We start from the raw sequence: 22,178 nt of genomic DNA on the forward strand, positions 1-22,178 counted from the left end.
AAATTAACCTATGTTCCCTTTAACAGTTGATTCGATGTTTTAAAGTGCTGTACAAAGATACCGCAAAATGATACACAGCTTAAAAAAATATTCATGCTCTTAGCAGCAAGAAGGATGGACCTGCAGGCCACTATGCTAAGCGAACTAAGGAAAGAACAGAAAACCAAATACCACATGGTCTCACTTAGGGGAAAATACCCATAGAAAATACAATGACTTTGCCATCTCTCTCTTTTCTCTCTCTCTCTCTCTCTCTCTCTCTCTCATGAGACACAGAAATCCCTGCTGACAAAATCAAATATAAATCTGTGAGACCAACACTTTAGAGCTTCTGCACGGGGGAGAAAACAATGACCCCAAAGAGAAAGCATCCTACACCTTGGCGGAAAGGATGATTGGGGGAAAACTGGAAAAACATAGTTTTGGAAGGGGTTGTGATCTGACATATTCAAATACTAAAGCTGCTAAGTGGAGAAAAGATTTTTAAAAATACACAAGCTAAAAATATGCAAAGGACCTGCACAACCTCTTCTGCAAAGGACATGAAACTGATCCACAGGTGAAACTAAAGATTCTCCACATCACTAATCACTCCAAACATGTAAGTCAGAATCACACCCCGATATCAGATACCATCAAACTCCACTGAGAATGAGTATCACCAAAACAGCAATAAAAATTTTGGACGGCAGCAACCAGGGTAGACTTACAGAAAGGGAAGCTCGTCTATGCTATTGATGTCAATGTAAATGCGTGTATATACTGTGAAAAAAAGTTGGGATGTTCCTCACGCTGGGTACGCATTTAAGGCAAAGGAAACTGGTACCATAAAAATTATCTGCCAACTTATTGGCACAATGGCTCACGCCTGTAATCCAGCACTTTGGGAGGCCGAGGCAGGTGGATCATGAGGTCAGGAGATTGAGACCATCCTGGCTAACACGGTGAAACCCCATCTCTACTAAATATACACACACAAAAAAAATAGCCAGGTGAGGTGGCGGGCGCCTGTGGTCCCAGCTACTCCAGAGGCTGAGGCAGGAGAATGGCGTGGACCCGGGAGGCAGAGCTTGCAGCGAGCCAAGATCGCGCCACTGCACTCCAGGCTGGTCAACAGAGCAAGACTCTGTCTCAAAAAAAAAAAGTATCTGCCTTCCCATGCCTCATAAAGCGCTATTCACAATACAGAAGATAATGGAATCAACCTATCCAACCACACATGAAGAGATAAAGACACTGCAGTGTATCTGCACAACGCAATACTCTTCATCCATAACAAAATAATGTGATTTTCATTTGGAGCCACATGGATGAACCTGGAAAATAGAATGTTAAATAAAATAAGCCAGGCATAGAAAAACAAGCAGATTCATCTCACTTACATGGAATCCAAAAACTCTGCCTTCAGTAAATAAAAGGCACAGTAGTGGTTTTCCGAGGAGAGGGGAAGGAGGAAATGGGAGGACTGGCTATGTAAACAAAGTTGCAGTTAGTTGGGAAAAACATTCTTGTGTTCTATGCCGCAACTGGGTGACTCTGGTTAACAAAATAGTACATTTTCCAAAAAAGCTAGAAGGTAGCAATTTGAATGTTATAACAACAGAGAAATAACAACTGTATGAGAACAGATATACCAAGTACCCCAATTTGATCATTACTAAAAATATACATGTACCAAAAAGTCCCAGAGGAAAAACGGTTCCAGCATACTCTCTAATTATATACTTTTTTACGCACAAAAATTTAAGAAATGTGAATATACAACGCTAATGATCACATGGAAATGGCCCTGTGTGTCTAAGGAACCCTGAGAAATAGAAACTAAGTGGGAGGACTCACAATCCCTGATAGGCTGCTATGTTCCAGCCTGGGTAGACAATGAGACTCTGTCTCAAAAAAAATTGTTAGAAAATTTGAGGGAATCATAGAAGTGATAAACTGTTGTTACCAAACACGTACACAGAAAAAAGGAATACTAAGTAGCATAAAAATACAAATCCAAACTCATACTGAGCAAAGAACTTAGAGATATCTGCAAAGATGACATAAAATTAACAGGGAAGAGAAAAGGTCCTCAACATCACTATTCATCAAAAAAAAAGTACTTCAAAGCCACACTCAGACGTCATTTCACTCTTACCGAAATGAACGTTACTAAAAAGATTTAAAAAATTGTTTTGAGACAGGGACTCTGTCACTGAGGCTGGAGTGCAGTGGCATGATCATGGCTCACTGCAGCCCTGACCTCTCTGGCACAAGTGATCCTCCCACCTCTGCCTCCTGAATAGCTGGAGCTACAAGCACGCACCATCACGCCTAATTTTTTGTATTTTTTGTAGAGATGAAGTTTTGCCATGTCGCCTAGGCTGGTCTCAAATTCTTTGGCTCAAGTGATCTGCCCACCTTGGCCTCCCAAAGTGCTTGGATTACAGGCATGAACCATCATGCCTGGCCATAAAAACAACATGCAGGCTACATCAAAGTGAGAAGTTTCTGCAAGGAAAAGGAAACAATGAACCCAAAGAGAAAGGCTGGGGGAACATTTTGAGGAATCACACATCGGCTAACAGGGTTGTTATGGAAAATATGCAACACATTAACAGTACCAAGTAGCAACAACAAAAACATGATCCATCCAAAACTGAGCACGGAACCTGAATAGACATTTCCGCAGGGACGACATTAAACCTCACGGAAGGGAGCTTCCCCCCAGGCAGGGACAGAATTAGGCATACGCTGCGGGGACACTGAGAAAAGTCACCCTATGTCCCAACGGCTGTGAAACAAATGTAAAAATTCAGCAGACCACCCGCAGTAGTTCATGCCTGCAACCCCGGCACTTTGGGAAGCCGAAGCGGGAGGATTGCTTTGAGCTCAGAAGTTTGAGACCAGCCTGGGCAGCATGACGAAACCCTGTCTCTACCAAAAATACAAGAAAAACAAAATTCTGCAGACCAGGCACAGTAGTTCATGCCTGTAATCACAGCACTTAGGGAAGCCAAGGCGGGAGGATTGCTTTGAGCTCACAAGATTGAGACCAGCCTGGGCAACATGGCGAAACCCTGTCTCTACCAAAAATACAAGAAAAACAAAATTCTGCAGACCGGGCACAGTAGTTCATGCCTGTAATCACAGCACTTAGGGAAGCCAAGGCGGGAGGATTGCTTTGAGCTCAGAAGTTTGAGACAAGCCTGGGCAACATGGCAAAACCCCGTGGCTACCAAAAATAAAAAAAAAAAAAATAGCTGGGCATGGTGGCACAGGCCCAGCTACTGGGGAGGCTGGGGCTGGAGAATCCCTTGAGCCCAGAAAGTGGAGGCTGCAGTGAACTGAGATCTGCCACTGCACTCCAGCATGGGCAACAGGGCCAGACCCTATCTCCAAAAAAATAAAAACAATTTAAAAATCAGCAAATCCTAGAAGTGGCCGGGATCCTTTCCTTCCACCTGAGGCCTGGCCCCAAAACCCCACCTGGGCCGGGCTTCCCCTTCCTCTCACAGCCAGAGCTTTCCTCTCTCTCCCTCTACACGGGGAGTCTCCCTCAGAAACAGCCCTAAAGCCTCCTCCTCTTTCCAACCTCGACAGCCCCAGGGAATGAGCACTACTGTCAACTTCATACTAAGATGACAAGAGAGAAAAAAGAAAAGGAGAACCCAGCAGGAATGCACAGAACATTCCAGAAAATGAAAGCTTCTGTACTCACCACGAAGGAAGAACTGCCCGAAGAAGCCAAACTCCCCAAAGACGCCGGCCGCGGAGAAGCCACACCAAAGCTCTGTCCTCAGCCATCCACGCCAGGACAGGAGGTGTCTCTTCCACAGGATGCGGCCTCAAGTTATCCCAAAGCTGCTGTGGCACCCGGCGGCTCCTGAGAACACCCTAGCTCTTCGGGTTTAACACAGGCAAGTCAATAAATGTGACACATCACATAAACAGAATTAAAAGCAAAGTCACATAATCATCTCAATAGACACAGAAAAGGCATTTGACAAAATCCAGCATCCGTTTATAATTAAAACCCTCAGCAAAACATGCATAGAAGGGACATACCTTAAGGTAATAAAAACCATCTATGACAAACCCACAGCCAGCATAATACTAAATGGGGAAAAGTTAAAAACATTTCCTCTGAGAACTGAAACAGTAAGTACAAGGATGCCCACTCTCACCACTTTTATTCAACACAGCACTGACAGTCCCACCAGAGCAATCAAATGAGAGAAAGAAATAAAGGGCATCCAGATCGGTAAAGAGGAAGTCAAATCATCACTGTTTGCTGTTGATTATGATTGTATACCTAGAAAACCCTAAACACTCCTCCAAAAAGCTCCTAAAACTGATAATTTCAGCAAAACTTCAGGACACAAAATTAATGTATCCAAATCAATAGATCTGCCGTACACCAACAATGTGCAAGCTGAGAATCAGCTCGAGAACTCACCCCTTTACAACAGCTGCAAGAATAAAATACAATACATAAGAATATACCTAACGAGGAAGTAAAAGACCTCCGCGAGGAAAACTACGAAACTCTGCTGAAAGAAATCACAGATGACACAAACAAGTGGAAACACCTCTCATGCTCACGGATGGGTAAAATCAACATTGTAAAAATGACCATAATGCCAAAAGCGATTTACAAATTCAAAGCAATTTCCACCAAAATATCACCATCATTCTTCACAGAACTAGAAAAGATAATTCAAAAATTCCTATGAAACCAAAAAAGTGCCCACATAACCAAAACAAGACTAAGCCGAAAGAACAAATCTGGAGGCATTACATTACCTGGCTTCAATCTCTACTACAAGTCCACAGTCAGCAAAAAAGCATGATACTGGTATAAAAATAGGCACATAGACCAGTGAAACAGAATAGAGAACCCAGAAATAAACCCAAATACTTAGTCAACTGATTTTTGATAAAGTAAACAAAAACATAAAGTGGGGAAAGGACACCCTATTCAACATATGGTGCTTGGATAATTGGCAAGCCGCGTGCCAAAAAATCAAACTGGATCCCCATCTCTTTACCTTACACAAAAGTCAACTTCAATCTAAGACCTGAAACCATAAAAATTCTAGAAAATAACATTGGAAAACCCTTCTACACATTGGCTTAGGGAGACACTTCATGACCAAGAACGAACACAAGTGCGACAACAAAATGAAGATAAACAGGTGAGACTTAATTAAGCCGAAGAGTTTCCACACAACAAAAGAAACAATTAGCAGAGTAAACAGACAAAGCACAGAAAGGGAGAAAATCTTCACCATCTATACATCTGACAAAGGACTAATATCCACAATCTACAAAAAACTCAGCAAAAAAAAAAACCAATCCCTTCAAATAATGGGCTAACGACTCAAAAGAAGATATAAAAATGGCCAACAAACATGAAAACATGCTCATCCATCACTAATGATCAGGGATGGAAATTAAAACCACAATGCCAAGCCACCTTACTCCTGGCAAGAATGGCCATAATCGAAACATCAAAAAATAATAAATGTGGGTGGGGATATGGTGAAAAAAAGAACACTTTTACACTGCTGGTGGGAACGTAAACTAGTACGACCACTATGGTAAACTGTGTGGAAATTTCTTAAAGAACTAAAAGTAGAACTACCATTATATCCAGCAATTCCATTACTGGGTATCTCCCCAGACAAAAAGAAGTCAATATATGAAAAAGATACTTGACACACGCATGTTTACAGCAGCACCATTCACAACTGCAGAAATATGTAACCACCCCAAATGTCCATCAATCAAAGAGATTAAGGAATTATGATATATATGTGTGTGTGTGTGTGTAATAGACATAATACACACACACACACACACCATGGAATACTATTCAGCCATAAAAAAAAAAAAAAATAATGGCATTCACAGCAACCTGGATGAGATCGGAGACTACTATTTAAGTGAAGTAACTTAAGAATGGAAAACCAAGCACAGTATGCTCTCACTCGCAAGTGGGAGCTAAGCTATGAGGATGCAAAGGCATTAAAATACTACAACCGACTTTGGGGACTGGGGGGAAAAAGTGGGAGGTGGGTGAGAAATAAAAGACTACAAACTGGATACAGCATATGCTGCACAGGTGTTGGGTGTACCAAAATCTCACCTCGAAAGAACTTACTCATATAATCAAACACCACCTGTTCCCCAAATACCTATGGAAATAAACAATGAAAAGAATTTTTTGTATATGTGTGTATGTATATCACATTTTTAACTTTTTTCATAGGTTCATTGAAATATAATTTATATATTATTTAATTCACTCATTTAAAGTGTAAACTTCAATTTTTTAGTGTATTAACTGGGTGGATAAACAATCGCCACAATATAATTTTAAAACATTTTTATGCTCCTTAAAAGAAACCTTGCACCCATTAGCAATCTTTCCCCATTTTCCCCACTCTTCCTTTAAACCCCTCCCAGCCCTAGGCAACCACCCATCTGCTTCCTAAGAATTTGCCTATTATGGAAGGATTTGCCTATTCTAGACATTCCATGTAAATGGAATCATACTAATATATAATTACGTGTGACTCACTGCTTTCACTTGTGTTTTCAACACGTTCACCCTTTTTGGAACATGTATTAATACCTTTTTTTTATTGCCAAATACTATTATATTTTACGGACACACCACATTTTACTAATCCACTCCACAATTCATGGATATTTCTGTTGTTTCCTACTTCTTGTTGCTATAAATACTTGTATGCTACTTTTTGTGTAGGCATTTATTTTCTTTTTGGTGTATACATAGGAGTGAATTTACTGAGTCATGTGATAATTCTGTATTTATCCTTTTGAAAAACTGCCAGACTGCTTTCAAGTCTCAGCAGCAGTGTATAAGGGTTTCAATTTTTCACATATTTATCCATTCTTCATTTGATAAACACTTAGGTTGTTCCTAAATCATAGCTATTATGAATAATGCTGCAATGAACATGAAATTGTAGATGTCTCTTTAACATACTGATTTTAAGTTCTTTAGACACATATCCAGAAGAGACATTGATGAATCATAATACAAATATATTTATAATGTCTTGAAAAAGCTTCATACTGTTTTCCAAGATGGTGGTACTAATTTCAATTCCTACCAACAGTGTACAAGGGTTTTCTCCACATTCTAATCAACAGTTATCTTCCATCATTTTTTAATTTTTATTTTTTTAATTTATTTATTAAGATGGAGTATTGCTCTGTCACCCAGGCTGGAGGGCAGTGGCATGATCTTGGCTCATTGCAACCTCCACCTCCCAGGTTCAAGCAATTCTTCTGCCTCAGCCTCCCGAGTAGCTGGAATTACAGGTGTGTGCCACCACGCCCAGCTAATTTTTTGTATTTTTAATAAGAGACGGGGATTCACCATGTTGGCCAGGCTGGTCTCGAACTCCTGACCTCAGGCAATCCACCTGCCTCAGACTCCCAAAGTGCTGGGATTTCAGGTGTGAGCCACCATTTCCGGCCACATCTTTTTTTATAATAGCCTCAGTAACATCTGTGAGGTAGTATCTTCGTGGTTTTGACTTGTATTTCTCTGATAATTAGGAATGCTGTCTTTTATCGACATTTTTGATAAAAACCTGGCTTTTTGTATGTCTGTTTTTAGGAAATGTCTATTCAAGTCCTTTGCTTATTTTTTAGTAAGCCTGCTTTCTCATTTCTGGGTTGAGTTCCTTACGTATTATTGATATGAACCCCTTACCTGATGTATGGTTTAAAAATTCCCTCTTCCCATTTGTGGGTTGTCTCTTTATAACCGTTTCTTTTGCTGTGCAGAGAAGCGTCTTAGTTTTATGGAATCTCATTTGTATGTTTTTGCTTTCATTGCCTGTACTTTTGGGGTCACCTGCAGAAAATCATAGCTCAGGCCATTGTCATACGGTTTTCTCCTATCTTTGCTTGCATCGGTTTTATGGTTGCAGGTTTGTATTTCAGTCTTGCATCCATTGCTATTTGATGTTGGTATAGAGTGTGAAATAACGATCCAATTTTATTCTTCTGTATGTGAATAGTCAGTTTTTCTCTACATTATCTATTGAAGAGAGTTTTCTTTCTCCATTGTGTATTCTTTGCCCTTTTATCAAAAATCAATTGGCCACAGACACATGGATTTATTCATAGGTTCTATATTCCCTCACACTGGTCTAGAAGTCTGTTTTTATGCCAGTGCTGTGCTGTTTTAAGTACTATAACTTTTTAATATCATTTGAAATCAAGTAGTCTGATGCCTCTGGCTTTGTCCTTTTTGCTCAAGATTGCTTTGGTTTCTCAGCATCTTCTGCAGTTCCATTTAGATTTTGGGACTAATTTTTCTCCTTCTGTGAAGAATGGAACTGGATTTTGATAGTGCTTGCATTTAATCTGTAGACTGCTTTGGGTAGCACTGAAATCTTGACAGTATTAATTTTTTCAAATGCATAAATAGGAGATTTTTTCTATTTATGTCACTTTCAATTTCAACAGTGCTATAAATTTTCAGTTTACAAATGTTTCACATCCTTCTTCAAAATTAGTCTTTTAACATATATTTGTTATGCTATTATAAATGGAAGTACTTTATTGTTTTTCAGTTAATAGTTTGTCATTGGTGTATAGAAACAATAATACTATTTATATGTTAATTTTGTAACTCTCAACTTTGAATGTGTTTATCAGCTAACAGCTTTTTTTTTTTTTTTTGATGGAATCTTAAAGATTATCTCTATGTTGGCTGGGCGCCGCGGCTCATGCCTCTAATCCCAGTACTTTGGGAGGGTGAGGCAGGTGGATCACGAGGTCAGGGGTTAGAGACCAGCCTGGCCTATATGATGAAACCCTGTCTCTACTAAAAAAAATACAAAAATTAGCCGGGTGTGCTGGCACGCGCCTGTAATCCCAGCTACTTGGGAGGCTGAGGCAGAAGAATCGCTTGAACCCAGGAGGCAGAGGTTGCAGTGAGCTGAAATGGCGCCACTGCACTCCAGCCTCTTTCCTATTTGGATGCCTTTCATTTCTTTACCTTATATAATTACTCTGGTTACGTGATTACATATAACATTTTCAGCATCTGTAATTTGACATCACATCCGTTGTAATACACTGTTATTTTCCAACTTGAAAACCTGGACATTTATCACTACTCTCCCTTTCTCTTCGTCTAGTTCTTATCCAAGAAAACAACCTATCAATGTAAACCAGATTAGATAATTATTTTTCTATAAAACCACTTCAAATGTATTAAAAATTTTTAATCCAACAACTTTGTATGTCAATGACTTTAAACTGTGGTCTCTCAAAACAAATCCAATACTTTTAGTAGGAAAAATTATGTTAATTCCTACACTACCATTGGAGCCACCCAAGAGTTGACCAAAGGTGATATTAATACATATGCTTAATACCTTGTTCTCACAGTTCTAGTGTAAGTCTTGAAAATCAAGTAAATTTGGAAACATTATAGTTGCACGAACTCTCTCATGAGTCACAGTTAATCCAGAATATTATTTCTAAGTTATCAAAAAGCCAACAAGTAAATATGATGCACTGTTTAAAAAAAAATCATAATTTTATATTACATAAAAGAAACATATATTAAATACTATTTACTGAATATCTCAAGTATATTTACATAGAAACGAATCAAAAGCGTTATCTATTAGGTAACGTTTAAATGACTAAAAATACTTGAGATAGCATTACTACATAAATGCTAGTGAAAATGCTGACGAAAGTAAAAATGTCATTCCCTACATTTGCTAAATATATTGTAACACATTGTAAGTGTTTTTGGCCAGGTGCAGTGGCTTCACGCCTGTAATCCCAACACTTTGGGAGGCCGAGGCGTGCGGATCACAAGGTCAGGAGATCGAGATCACCTTGGCGAACACAGTGAAACCCCATCTCTACTAAAAATACAGAAAAATTAGCCAGGCGTGGTGGCGGGCACCTGTAGTCCCAGCTTCTCGGGAGGCTGAGGCAGGAGAATGGCGTGAACCCAGGAGGCGACGGAGCTTGCAGTGAGCGGAGATCGCGCCACTGCACTCCAGCCTGGGAGACAGAGCGAGACTCCGTCTCAAAAAAAAAAAAAAAAAATAAGCGTTTTTAAAACATATCACTAAGGGCTGAAGTAAGTAGGCAAAAATGATTCTAAGTATTTAATTACGGAAAAATTTAGTACAGCACATAGCGTTCATGTGACAGAAGGATTTTTTTTTTTTTTTTTTTTTTTTTTTTTTTTTTTGAGAAGGAGTCTCACGCTGTTGCCCAGGCTGGAGTGCAGTGGCGCGATCTCGGCTCACTGCAAGCTCCGCCTCCCGGGTTCCCGCCATTCTCCTGCCTCAGCCTCCTGAGTAGCTGGGACTACAGGCGCCCGCCACCGCGCCCGGCTAATTTTTTGTATTTTTAGTAGAGACGGGGTTTCACTGTGGTCTCGATCTCCTGACCTTGTGATCCGCCCGCCTCGGCCTCCCAAAGTGCTGGGATTACAGGCTTGAGCCACCGCGCCCGGCCGACAGAAGGATTTTAAATGGAACCCAGAGATTAGCAGCAGCAGGAAGTTTCTATCATACTTAGGATCAGGAAAACAACAGAAGTTACTGGAACACAAAAGCAGGGTCGTTATCAAAAACGGCCATGGTGAGTGGCTGTGACCATTACCTAACATGTTACAGTGAATAAAGACAGATACCACATGACCGGAGGATTTTTTCTTCCACAGATGCCTTCCATTGGCCAGAATTAGCCAGTATTTAGAGTGCACTGAAGACTGGGAGGGTCTGTTCTCCGTCATAGAGTGAAAAGAAGGTGAGATGCTCACTAACTTAGTGATGGCTTCAATCGTACCCCAAAACTCAGTATCACACAATAAACTTGCACATTTTTGTTCAATCTAAAATAAAAGTTGAATTGAAAAAGAATACACAGAAACCAGTTTAGACTTCACTAATCAGTAGTAAAGTCTTCATGGCTGCTCTTCCATTGCACTGAGAAACTGTCCATTTTATTCATCAAAAGAAAACTTCAGTGAACCTTTACTCACTGTCTGACAATAGTGAGAATCAAATGAATGAATCGGAATGTCTGTCCTAGCTACTCCCTCTGGTTCTACTTCAATTCCTGCTGTCTCCATATCATGCATCACTGTGTGAAAGATGAATGTGGTAAAACTGAAGGGACTGCTTGTACTTGGAGAACAGCAATGCACTGGAAATTCACTCCTTAGAAGCTGTTGAGAGTTTGGCAATAAACACAACCTAATATTCACACTTAACAGCAATGATCTATAATCCCATTTTCACATCTATTGTAAAGGCCAACCATGCGTTTCAGCCAAAACAAACTGATTTTATTAATACAATGACCAGACATACATAAATAATGAGTTTATTTTACCAGAGGACTTGGCTCTCACACTTGTATTCTATTGTAGGAATTCACACTTATCCAATTCTAACAAGAGTTGGATAAACTCAGGGTTTTCCTAAAGTAACAATGACTATTCCTCACAAAAGAGTCACAGGCAAAGTCTACACTTGAAAATGTGTAGACCGTCTTCCATGCTGTGTGCATTAAGAAATGTTTTATTATTAGACCTCGTATACGGACATTATGGATGACTATGTTGGCTAATTAGAACAAGTTTATCAAGTTCTTTGAAATAGTTGGTAGACAAAGTAATTCAAAGATTCAGTCCAGACTAAACAGTGTGAAACCCTGCCAGAAACCAAGGTGTAGCAAAGTAATAACGTAAATACCAACGTGATTTCAGTCTCTGCTAGGCGACTGACCTCCCTCCAACCACTAAAACTCTGTGCCATCAGATGCATTAATAATGAGACACTGGTCACTCACTGGGGAGGTGGGCATGGTGAAAAGCTTTTTTACCCATAGATTCAGGTGAACGCCTTATAAGCCTGAAATGCATTCAGTTGATGCACCAGACATCAGTTACTGAAGAAGCAGAGGCAATGAACTTCCCTTAACATTGACCGAAGTGGATAAATGCATGGCAATGTGCTGAATGACTTTAACAATGCAGACACACCCAATGTCAAAACGCCACAGGGTTACCTGGTGCTGCAAGGCTGGGACTGGGTTGCCGTGAGACTGTCTTAAGGCAGTGGGATTTCTGATGGAACTGTGGGCATAAGCGTATGTCCCCATACGCCACTCCCACTACTCACTGTAGGAAAAGCAGTGTAACATTTGTCCTGGGTAACAATGACAAACAATCCCCAAGTCCCAGTGCAAACCAACAGTGCTGGGGCCACACAGCGGCCTGAGCAACATACATATGGGTTATAACTGAGAAGACATTTTCAAGGGATTGCTATTTCAACAGGCCTGGGGGATGCTCCAGATCACTAATCATCAGAGATGAGGTACCAGTGCCATCACACGCTGGTCAGAGTGGCCATTTGTCCTGTCAAAATATAACATGCTGGTGTTGCAGCAGAGAAAATCAAACACGGCTATTCTCTTGGAGGTAATGCAAACTAGATCTCAAACTGTGGAAACCAATCTGAAGATTTCTGGAAAAAAAAAAAAGGATAGAAAGCAGAGCTTACGCTTTGACCCAGCAATCCCACCCCGTGCATCTAGCCAAGGGAAAAATACATGCATCTATCAAAAAGACACTGACACTCACACGTCCACAGGAGTGTTACTGACAGGAATAAAGACGGGGAACTGACCTAGACGCACACCAACAGAAAATCTGATTTTTAAAAACGTGGTACCTATACATCAAAGAATGCCAAAAAGCCACTAAGGAAAATCAAACACAGAAACAAAATCATGCCCTCAGTAGGAACATGGGTGGAACTGGAAGCCACTCTGCTAAGCAACTGAGGCAAGAACAGAAGATCAAACACTGCAGGTTCTCATATGTAAGTGGAAGCTCGACACCCAATACACATCAACATAAAGATGAAATCAACAGACGCTGGGTATACCAGACAAAAAAAGAAGGGAGACAGGGAGCCTTGGAGGAAGAAAGACCCAACTGGTGTTACGTTCACTACCTGGGTGACGGGTACGTTAGGACCCCAAGCATCAAAATTCTACCGCATAACCATGTAGGGAACTGAATCTGCAGGTGTACCCCTCGATCACAATAAAAGTAGCTATCATTTTAGAAAACCCAGCTTTGGAAATAGAAATAGAAAAAAGGAAGAAAACTCACAAAACAAAAAGTCCAATCCACCCATTAGCGGCATGAACACAGAAAGACAACCGAATGGACACAATGAAGGAGTCAAATAATCAACCCAAAATTATAAACACTGAACCCATGGGATTCTTGTTTTCCCCCAAAAGCACACCAAAGGCGCAATGGTTGAGGCAACGGGGGGGTCACGTACAAAGGACTGAAATAAACCCTTCCTCTACACAAGACACAAAAAGCGACACGAAACCCACTGAACACCTGACTGCAATTCTGAAACCAAAAATCTCCAAGGAAAACGCACAAGGTGCGTGTCCACTGTGGGGAAACTTGAACCTGTGAACCTAAGCTACAAACAGAAAAGGAAGACATAGGAACCAAATACCCATAGACCATACAATGGCTTCACCATCTCGCTTTTCTTCTCAAAGGGACACAGAAATCCGTGCTAACAAAAACTAATGCAACCATGTGAGACTAAGGACAACTTCAGAGCTTCACACAGCTTCAACAAAGGAGAGAAAATAGAGAACCCAAATAAAAGGCATCCTGCAGACTGGAAGAAAATTATGGAAAACTGTGATCTGGAAGGGCTTCTTACCTAACATATTCAAGAAACTAATGGTCCTAAGTGGACAAAAACGTAAAAACCAATACACACGCTTTTAAACACCCAGAGGACTGGCATAGGCATTTCTGAAAACACCTGAAACAGACTCTCGGGTAATAGAAAAGTTTCTCCGTATCAGTAATCATCCCCCAAATTGTAAATCCCAACCACACTCAGATACTATCAAACTCCCCAGAGAACAAGTATGACCAGGAACAGCAATAAAACTTTGTGAAAATAAGGGCAGTGTAGATTTGCTGACAGAGGAACTCCTACATACTACTAGTGAGAATGCAAATTCTTATACTCACTGGGAGAGACAGCTGGAGGTTTCTGAACCACCACCACAACTACCAGTTCCTCTAGCCATCCCAACACTGGCTACACCCACAAAGCCAAGGAAACCTACCTTAAGGAGGGCTCTCCCTCCCCGTGTTTCATGAAGTACTCTGGACAATAATCAAGGTGTAGAATCAACCCACTTGTCTTTCCACAGCTGAAAAAATGCAGGAATTGAAGGATTTATGCACAAGTATACTCTTCAGCCACCAAAATTCCGGACATCAGTTCACTACCAGCAAGATGGAGAAACCTGGAGAACATTAAATTAAAAAAATGAGAGAGGGAGAGGAAGACAAACACAAATACTGCATAATCTCACGCACATGGAATCTAACAAAGTGAATCTCATAGAACAACAGTGTCAACAGTGGGTACCAGAGGCTGAGGGGAGAATTGGAAATGGCTACAAAGGGATGCTCAGATGACATGCAGGTAACTCTGGTGTTCTACGGCACAGCAGGGTGACTAGGCTTAACAATATGGAAGCGTAATATTCAATATTGCTGAAAAGGATTCAGAATGCTCTCTCCATCAAGAAATCCTCACTGTAGCATGAAACAGAGATGCTAGGTCCTGCAGTTTCATTGATTCATGTAAAAAGGTCCCTTGCACCCTTTACGTAAAAACACAGACCATGTGATATTTTTGTTTTCCAAACAGGATCACAACACACTACCAAAAATCCCGTAGGACAATGAAGTGTCACGCATTCCCAAAGCAGTTCCTACACATACAAAGTCTAGAGTAGAGTCACACTCTTCCATTTTAAATTACTTCCCAAAGCTTTAGTTACCCAAGCAATTCGTGATAGGCATTAAGAGAGAAACACAGGCCAATGAACACAAGGAGGATGCCCAGCAGCAAACTCAAAAGGAGGTCTCAGTCAATTTAGAAAGTTTATTTTGCCGAGATTGAGGACACACTCGTGACCCAGTCTCAGGGTCATGACAACATGTGCCCAAGGCGGTCAGGGCACAGCTTGGTTTTACACATTTTAGGAAGACATGAGACATCAATCAATATATGTAAGAAGTACATTGATTTGGTCTAGAAAGGTGTGACAACTTGAAGCAAACACAGGAAGACTGGAAGCAGGGAGGGAGCTTCCAGGTCACAGATCAGTGATACACAAATGATTACATTCTTTTGAGTTTCTGATGATTCTCCAAAGGAGCCAATCAGACACACATATATCTCAGTGAGCAGAGGGGTGACTTTGAAGAGAATGGGAGACAGGCTGGCCCTAAATAGTTTCCAGCCTGAGTTTTCCTTTGTGATTTTAGGGGCCCAAGATATTTTCCTTTCACAATTTCCCCCTTTTCTTGTTAAAAAAAATCTTTTGGAAAAGGCATTTTACAAGAAAATGAGTCTCTGGTCTCGGGTTTCATCTGATCTCTCATGGCTAGGAGGGTTTATTCCTAGAAAGCTCCCAAAAGCTCATTTTTAGCAGGTTGTGAAGTCTCACATCCTGTGAAGCTAAAATAGGCTGGAGGAAGGGAGAAAAAACAACAAACAAAAGAACAATCCTGGAAAAATAAACATAAGCCACATTACTGTGCAGTCCATACATCAGTAGGCAAGTATGAAAGTGGCTTATGTATGTAAACAAGTTGCTGTTATTTTCTTCTGAAGTTTAAGTTGTTTGGCTTCAGTTCTCAGGGTTTTAAGAAAGCACAGCTTAGTTTAGGACTAATTGAAAAAAAAAAAATTGAAAACACTATTTTAAAGACTTGTAGCCAAGAAAACTTAGAATTCGGTCCAAGCTGTAGAAAATAATAAAAGTTGAAAAAAAAAGTAGGCAAGACTAGAATCTAAAAACAGGTCTACTGTAGTTTTGAAACATAATTTTTTCCCTCCAGTTTTCCATTTTTACTAAAGATAAATCATGTTAGAATTGATTTGCTTTATTATACTTGGCCTAATAATTTGCATACAGTGCAATAATAATTTTTTACCTGGGCTTTTAAATCGGCTTTGACAGAACTTTGCTCCATAGGAGGAATCTTAGATAAGACTTTTTTAAAGCCAAGCCCAACCACGCCATCAAATACCTATGATTTCAGTGAATTTCCTCTTCTCTTGAGGTTCCAAGATAAACCGGGGCTTCTGCACCTGTCAGCAAGTGACATCATTTACCACAGATCAAAACCCTATACAGGGACTGTGCACACAAAATATGAGGCCAGCTTTTCGAAGGGCTTTATTGGCTTCGTAAGTCTGATTCCTTAAAGGAAAGCACACCATTTCAGTCCAACCCTTGATAAAATAATCAAATTCTCCAACTGTGTCTTACTGCAAAATAAAACAGATTTTTATTGTACTTATGCAAATAACTATATTGCCATAAATTTACAATACTCACGGTCTCCAAATTCTGGAGAAATTAGGTAGAGAACAACAAATACGCTCCAAATTTTGTGCACAGGAATATACAATAATTTATTGTTAAAACCTGTAAATAACTTTAAAAGTTTCTTAACTCTGAAAAACTAAAAGTATCAGCAATGTTTTAAGCGAAAAGTCAAAAAAATTACTTCAGTGTTCTATTGACTCAGTTATTTCAGTTAACTCCTGTTCTGTATGATAGTCATGAACATTTCAGCTCTCCATGAGAGTTTTGAAATTTTTTGCCTTATTCCAATGTAACAATTTCCAAAATTATCAGAAAACCTGAACTTAAGCGCACCTATTAGAGTCCTATAGCTGATTATAAACCCACCTTACAGAGAGGGTTTAAAACAAAACAACTATCTGTGGATGAAAAAAAAGTTAAGGCAGCCATAGTTAAAAGACACAACTGACAAGTGAATTTGTTACGTCTGAGGCACACAATAATTTTAACATAACAATTATGATTATTACAAACAATGTACACTAAGTTATATCAGAATTACAGGAGTTTCCCATCATTTTGGAAACATACCAATAACATATTTATACAAATGGATCCGAAAGAAAGCCAAACACCATCTCATATTTGACAATGTTTCCTGTATAAATTTTATACCAGATAAGCCAAATTATGCTATTTTCAGACTTTAGAGAACCTAATGTCTTAAAGAATTATTCAGGATAGAAAAAGACATAATATATCATTTGATTTTGGAAAGTCTGTCAAATATAAAATATTTAAAACACTTGATATTTAAAAATAGGATTACAGGTCATTGTAAAGTCATTTATTTAACCAAAGTGATAATTCAAGAATTTTTTAAAAAGTGAAAACCTTCATTTTTTGAGACAGGAGACTTAATTTTCTAAACAACAGGCCATAATAAAAACAGCATAAAGTCAATTACATTTGGTTTTAAAATTTTTGTAAACAATCTATAAAATGTAATCCTGATTATAAAATATAACTTCCATAAGCCTTTTGTAACCTGTAATAAGGAGCTGGTTAATGCTTCAAGAAGACCTTGTTCATCTGACACAGGGGTCCGTGTACTGGTTTTGCACCAGTGTGCCTTTGACATTAGTAATTAATGTACAGAGAAACTGAACTTACCTTACCTTTCAAAATCGGCCCTTACAATCTTACGCTCCTACCTCTTTCACTGGTCTCTGGGTCTCGAGGAGTTGAATAGCTTTCATCATTTCTTGCCCTGTATCTCAGGAAGGCAGCAGTTTATTTAAATCGGCATCTTCTATGGGTCCTGAAAATGAGGCTTTAATTGCTGTGAGTGTTTAAAATTTAGCAGGACTTAGTGTCCTTTTTAGACCTAGGAGGTAAATGCCTGTAACTCAATGTTGCAAAGATTCTGAAAGCATATACAGGAAGATACACAGACGTAATAACCTAGATTTTTAAAAATCTCAGTTTTTCCTAAGCAAACCAAAACTTAATATGACAACTTTATTATATAAAAATTTTTGGGTTTTTTAAATACATAAATCCTTGTTGTGGCTTTACACTGACTGTTCATGACATGGTCAGACTTTCTAATGTGTTCTGAACATCCTTTCTTTTTAAACAACCAGTTATTTTATTTTAGGACTAAACTTACTATACAGGAATCTTTCTTATACAATAGTATCTCTCTTTAAGCTCTTTTTACTCAAAAACAACCTCTTGACAACTTTCTTTACATCTGTTTTTTATTCCCTGGTTCATTTTACCTTGTTTTATATATAATGTAAGGTTTGAATTAGACAAAACTTGTTGATCTTTTCTTTTTTTTTCTTCTTTTTAGAAAAGACACACTTCTTTTGGCAAGAATGTTTTCCTACAAGATATGTGTATTGGAAAATACCCAAATAATGAAATATCTATTATTTAATTTAACTTTATATTCTAAATCATGACCAGTTTGTCTACAAGTATTTATCCCATTATATTTACCTGTTTACCTAGATTTATGAAATCTGTGATAGTCGTGATTTAAAGTTATAAAACCACCAATGCAAAATTATAACAGACAGTGAAAAAAAGATTTTACCTAACTGGCTCCATCTTGCTCATAATCTCCAAGCTGTCCTTGTCCATTCCTGGCCATAGGCTGAACTAACACTGGGAGGAACCTGGTTTCTAATTTAGCTTTGAAACAAAGGCAGTAGCAGTCCTTTCCTTATTGTCTGTGGACTAGACAACCAAAAGCCACAGGACTAGAAGTGCTAGTAATCTTACTAAATTCAACATGTAAGCTATTTTTATTTTTATTAAACCCATATCAACATCTATTTTTATTAAACCCATATCAACATCTTATTAAAAATTACTGAAGTAAAGATCATTCTGTTTTGGGCTGGGTTTATAGTTTTGAAACCCCAATGCCAAATTTTGACACCTTATAGTATTTGGCAGGAATACGTTTGAAATTGGTTTATTACTCAATGTAAACAAAAATGTATGCTGCCAATTCTTAAGACATTTCTAATATTATTTTACCAATAATTTTAAAGCTAGCTTATTTATTAAAGATTTTACTTAAGTTACATAAAGTTGAAAAAGCATTGAACTAGTCTTTTTTAGTATCTAACTTAAGCGCTTTTATTTTTCTTTAAGCCAATTAGAGCTCTTTTATGTATTTTTAGTAGTGGAACATTCTGTACACAACACACAAATACATATAAAAATCTATTAGGCACATTGATGGAAGTACTGAAACCGCCTTTACAAAATTATAATTAAGGAAATTATGACAGTGAAAGAAATCAGAGATAACCAACTCTCTATCTTGCTTCTAACCCGTAAGCTGTCCTTGTTCATTCCTTGGTGTAAGCTGAACTAACTTTGGGAAGGAATTTAGTTTACAGTTTGACTCTGAAAGCAAATTGGTAACAGCTCTTTCCTGAAAAGAACCCCCTTCTTGCCTGGGGAGCAGTCTGCCTTTGCGGGACTAACGTATTAGCTTCAAGATTAGCATTTACAGTTTAGGGGTCATGCAGTCTCCGGCTCCAAAAGTCTGAACCTCCCCAAATTGCTCCTGCGGGTAACATCACATCACTATTGTAAAACCTAAGATCAGGGCTTGATATGTGTTGCAGACCCTGCCTAGGCCCGTAATCTGGCCCAACCAGTTGTGCCATCACACCTATAAATGGAAGACAGCAAGAAAACCCAACTTCAACCCCCTATGATTCCATCTCCAACCTGACTCATCAGCACTCCCCATGTCCCAAGCCCCTACCCACCTAGTTATCTTTAAAAACTCTGATCCCCGAATGCTCAGGGAGACCGAGTTGCGTAAGTTTTGGTGTGCCACACAGCCAGCTCTGCGTGAATTACTCTTTCTCCACTGCAATTCCTCTTGATAAATAGGTTCTGTCTAGGCAGCAGGCAAGGTAAACCCATTGGGCTGTTACAGTACATTTTATAGATTTAAAGGACTCCCCCCCACCTTTTTTTTTTTCTGTCTTAGACTTTCAGATTCTTGATAACTTGTTTCACAACCCTAGGCAGTTGTCAACTAATAGCCTGAAATTTGAACATTAAAGGAAACAACTCAGGTGAAAATCAAATAGCCAAATTTACTTCATAAAGTACAGAAAGAAAAAGTCTAGTGGTGCTATAGGGAGACACTAATATTTTTCTCTGAGTCAAATTAAACATAAAATTAAACTACATTCTTCCTTAAAAACCCAAGAGTGGTCTCTGTTGCAATAACTATTTCAGTCAAAAAAAAAATCAGGTGAAAACAAAATTCAGTCAACTGACAAGACAAAAATAAATACGTTTGCTCAACAACAAAAAAAAGACAAGGTCTTAGGAGAATGAAACAAACAGAAAAACCAAAAACATGAAGGCCTTTCAAATACACACTTGCACACACATCTGGATGTTACCCTTTTAATTAAGGTGACTTCTACACAATTGTGTTCCTTTAAACAAAACTCTTTTAATCTTATCACCATATTTCAGCTAGGACAAAATGCTGCTAAACTGCCAATGGTCACACAAATTATGGTACCTGAGCACTCTAAGGGTAAGCAGAAATTAACACCGGCTGGTTGTTAAATGTTAACTTTATTCTTTAAAAGGAATATGCAAGACAGAATCCAAAACCAGTTTCTTACTTAGTAATGGGTCTCAGGCTGTAAACTGCTCTCTACCATCCTAGAAGCAGGAGAAAAAAAAAATTGCCTATTAGAAGAAGTGAGCTCCAACTCCACAAAGGAGAAAAAACACTTGCCTATTAGAAGAAGTGAGCTCCAACCCCACAAAGGAGGCACCTGTCTTCCAACATCATGGAGGTATGAAAACTTGTCTTCTTGATGGACGCAAGCAAAATTCCAAAAAAAAAAAAGAAAAAAAAAGAAAAGAAAAAAAGGAGTTGTACAGCAAAATAAACTTTTTAGATCTTGACCAAATTTTGGGAGATGAGGAATTCTCTGGAGGGGGTGCTCTCAGACCTCAGCAAATTGTCCTATTGGTTTGGGTCATAAAGTGAGCTCACGCTGGTCCCAAAGCACTGACAGGAGACTTGCCAAAGGTCAGGAGAATCTCCACTCAGAATCCCCCCGTGGTTACCAAAAAGTGAACCCAGAAAATATGAAACAGGTCTCAGTTAATTTTAGAAAGTTTATTTTGCCAAGGTTGAGGACACATTCGTGACAAAGCATCAGAAAGTCATGACAACATGTGCCCAACGTGGCCAGGGCAGTTTCATTTTATACATTTTAGAGAGACATGAGACATCAATCAATATACGTTAAGAAGTACACAGGTTCGTTCTGGAAAGGCTGAACAACTTTAAGACAAGACAGGAAGACTGGAAGCAGGGAGGGAGCTTCCAGGTCACAGATCAGTGATACACAAATGATTACATTACTTAGAGTTTTTGGTTAGCTTCTCCAAAGGAGGCAATCAGATATGCGTCTATCTCAGTGAGCAGAGGAGTGACTTTGAATAGAAAGGGAGGCAAGATGGCCCTAAGCAGTTTCCAGCCTGAGTCTTCCTTAGTGATTTTGAGGGACCAAGATATCTTCCTTTCACAACATAGAATAAGCACATGTTTGAAAAGAACCACAAAAGTCACCCTGGAAAGGGAGAGTCTGCCCAACACAGCGTTTGGGGAACTGGATATCCCTACGCAAGTAACAACATAGGGTCCTTATTGTGCAAAATTCACAGTAATTCATTCAACACGAATGAAAGACCTACACCCAGAACTTGAAAAAGTCACTCTCTAGGAAGAAAGCATATAGTGTGCAGATACCAGGGTGAACCTGGATCTGTGCTCATGGTTTACAAAAAGGAAAATAACAAAAAAAAAATAAAGACACAAAAGAATACAAACCACCAACAACCAAAACTCACTGGCAACAGATTGACATGCTAGTGAATTTCTTTAACTTCATCAGTCACCAGTGTTAAGGGAAAACCAGAACGCTGCACGCACCTGAAACTGCACCAGACCACGTGGCTTCTGGGCAAGAAAGAATGAAAAATACGAATAAAAAGAAAGAAACATACGAAGGATGATAAGAAGGGTTCGGAGAAAAACAATGTCGATGAGGCATTTCTTGGAAAAGGCGTAAGTAACATTACTAACTAGCCAAAAACACCGGAAAACAGAAATTAATTACCAAACCAAAACTGGACAGAGAGAC

At 39.2% G+C, this 22,178-nt stretch overlaps 1 pseudogene; it reads right to left on the reverse strand.

The window, feature by feature from the left end:
* Positions 1 to 22,178, reverse strand: part of LOC105466256 (POTE ankyrin domain family member G-like) — a 99,189-nt pseudogene that overhangs the window by 72,236 nt on the left and 4,775 nt on the right.

This window comes from Macaca nemestrina (assembly GCF_043159975.1).
Source record: "Macaca nemestrina isolate mMacNem1 chromosome 11 unlocalized genomic scaffold, mMacNem.hap1 SUPER_11_unloc_1, whole genome shotgun sequence".
Taxonomy (NCBI): domain Eukaryota; kingdom Metazoa; phylum Chordata; class Mammalia; order Primates; family Cercopithecidae; genus Macaca; species Macaca nemestrina.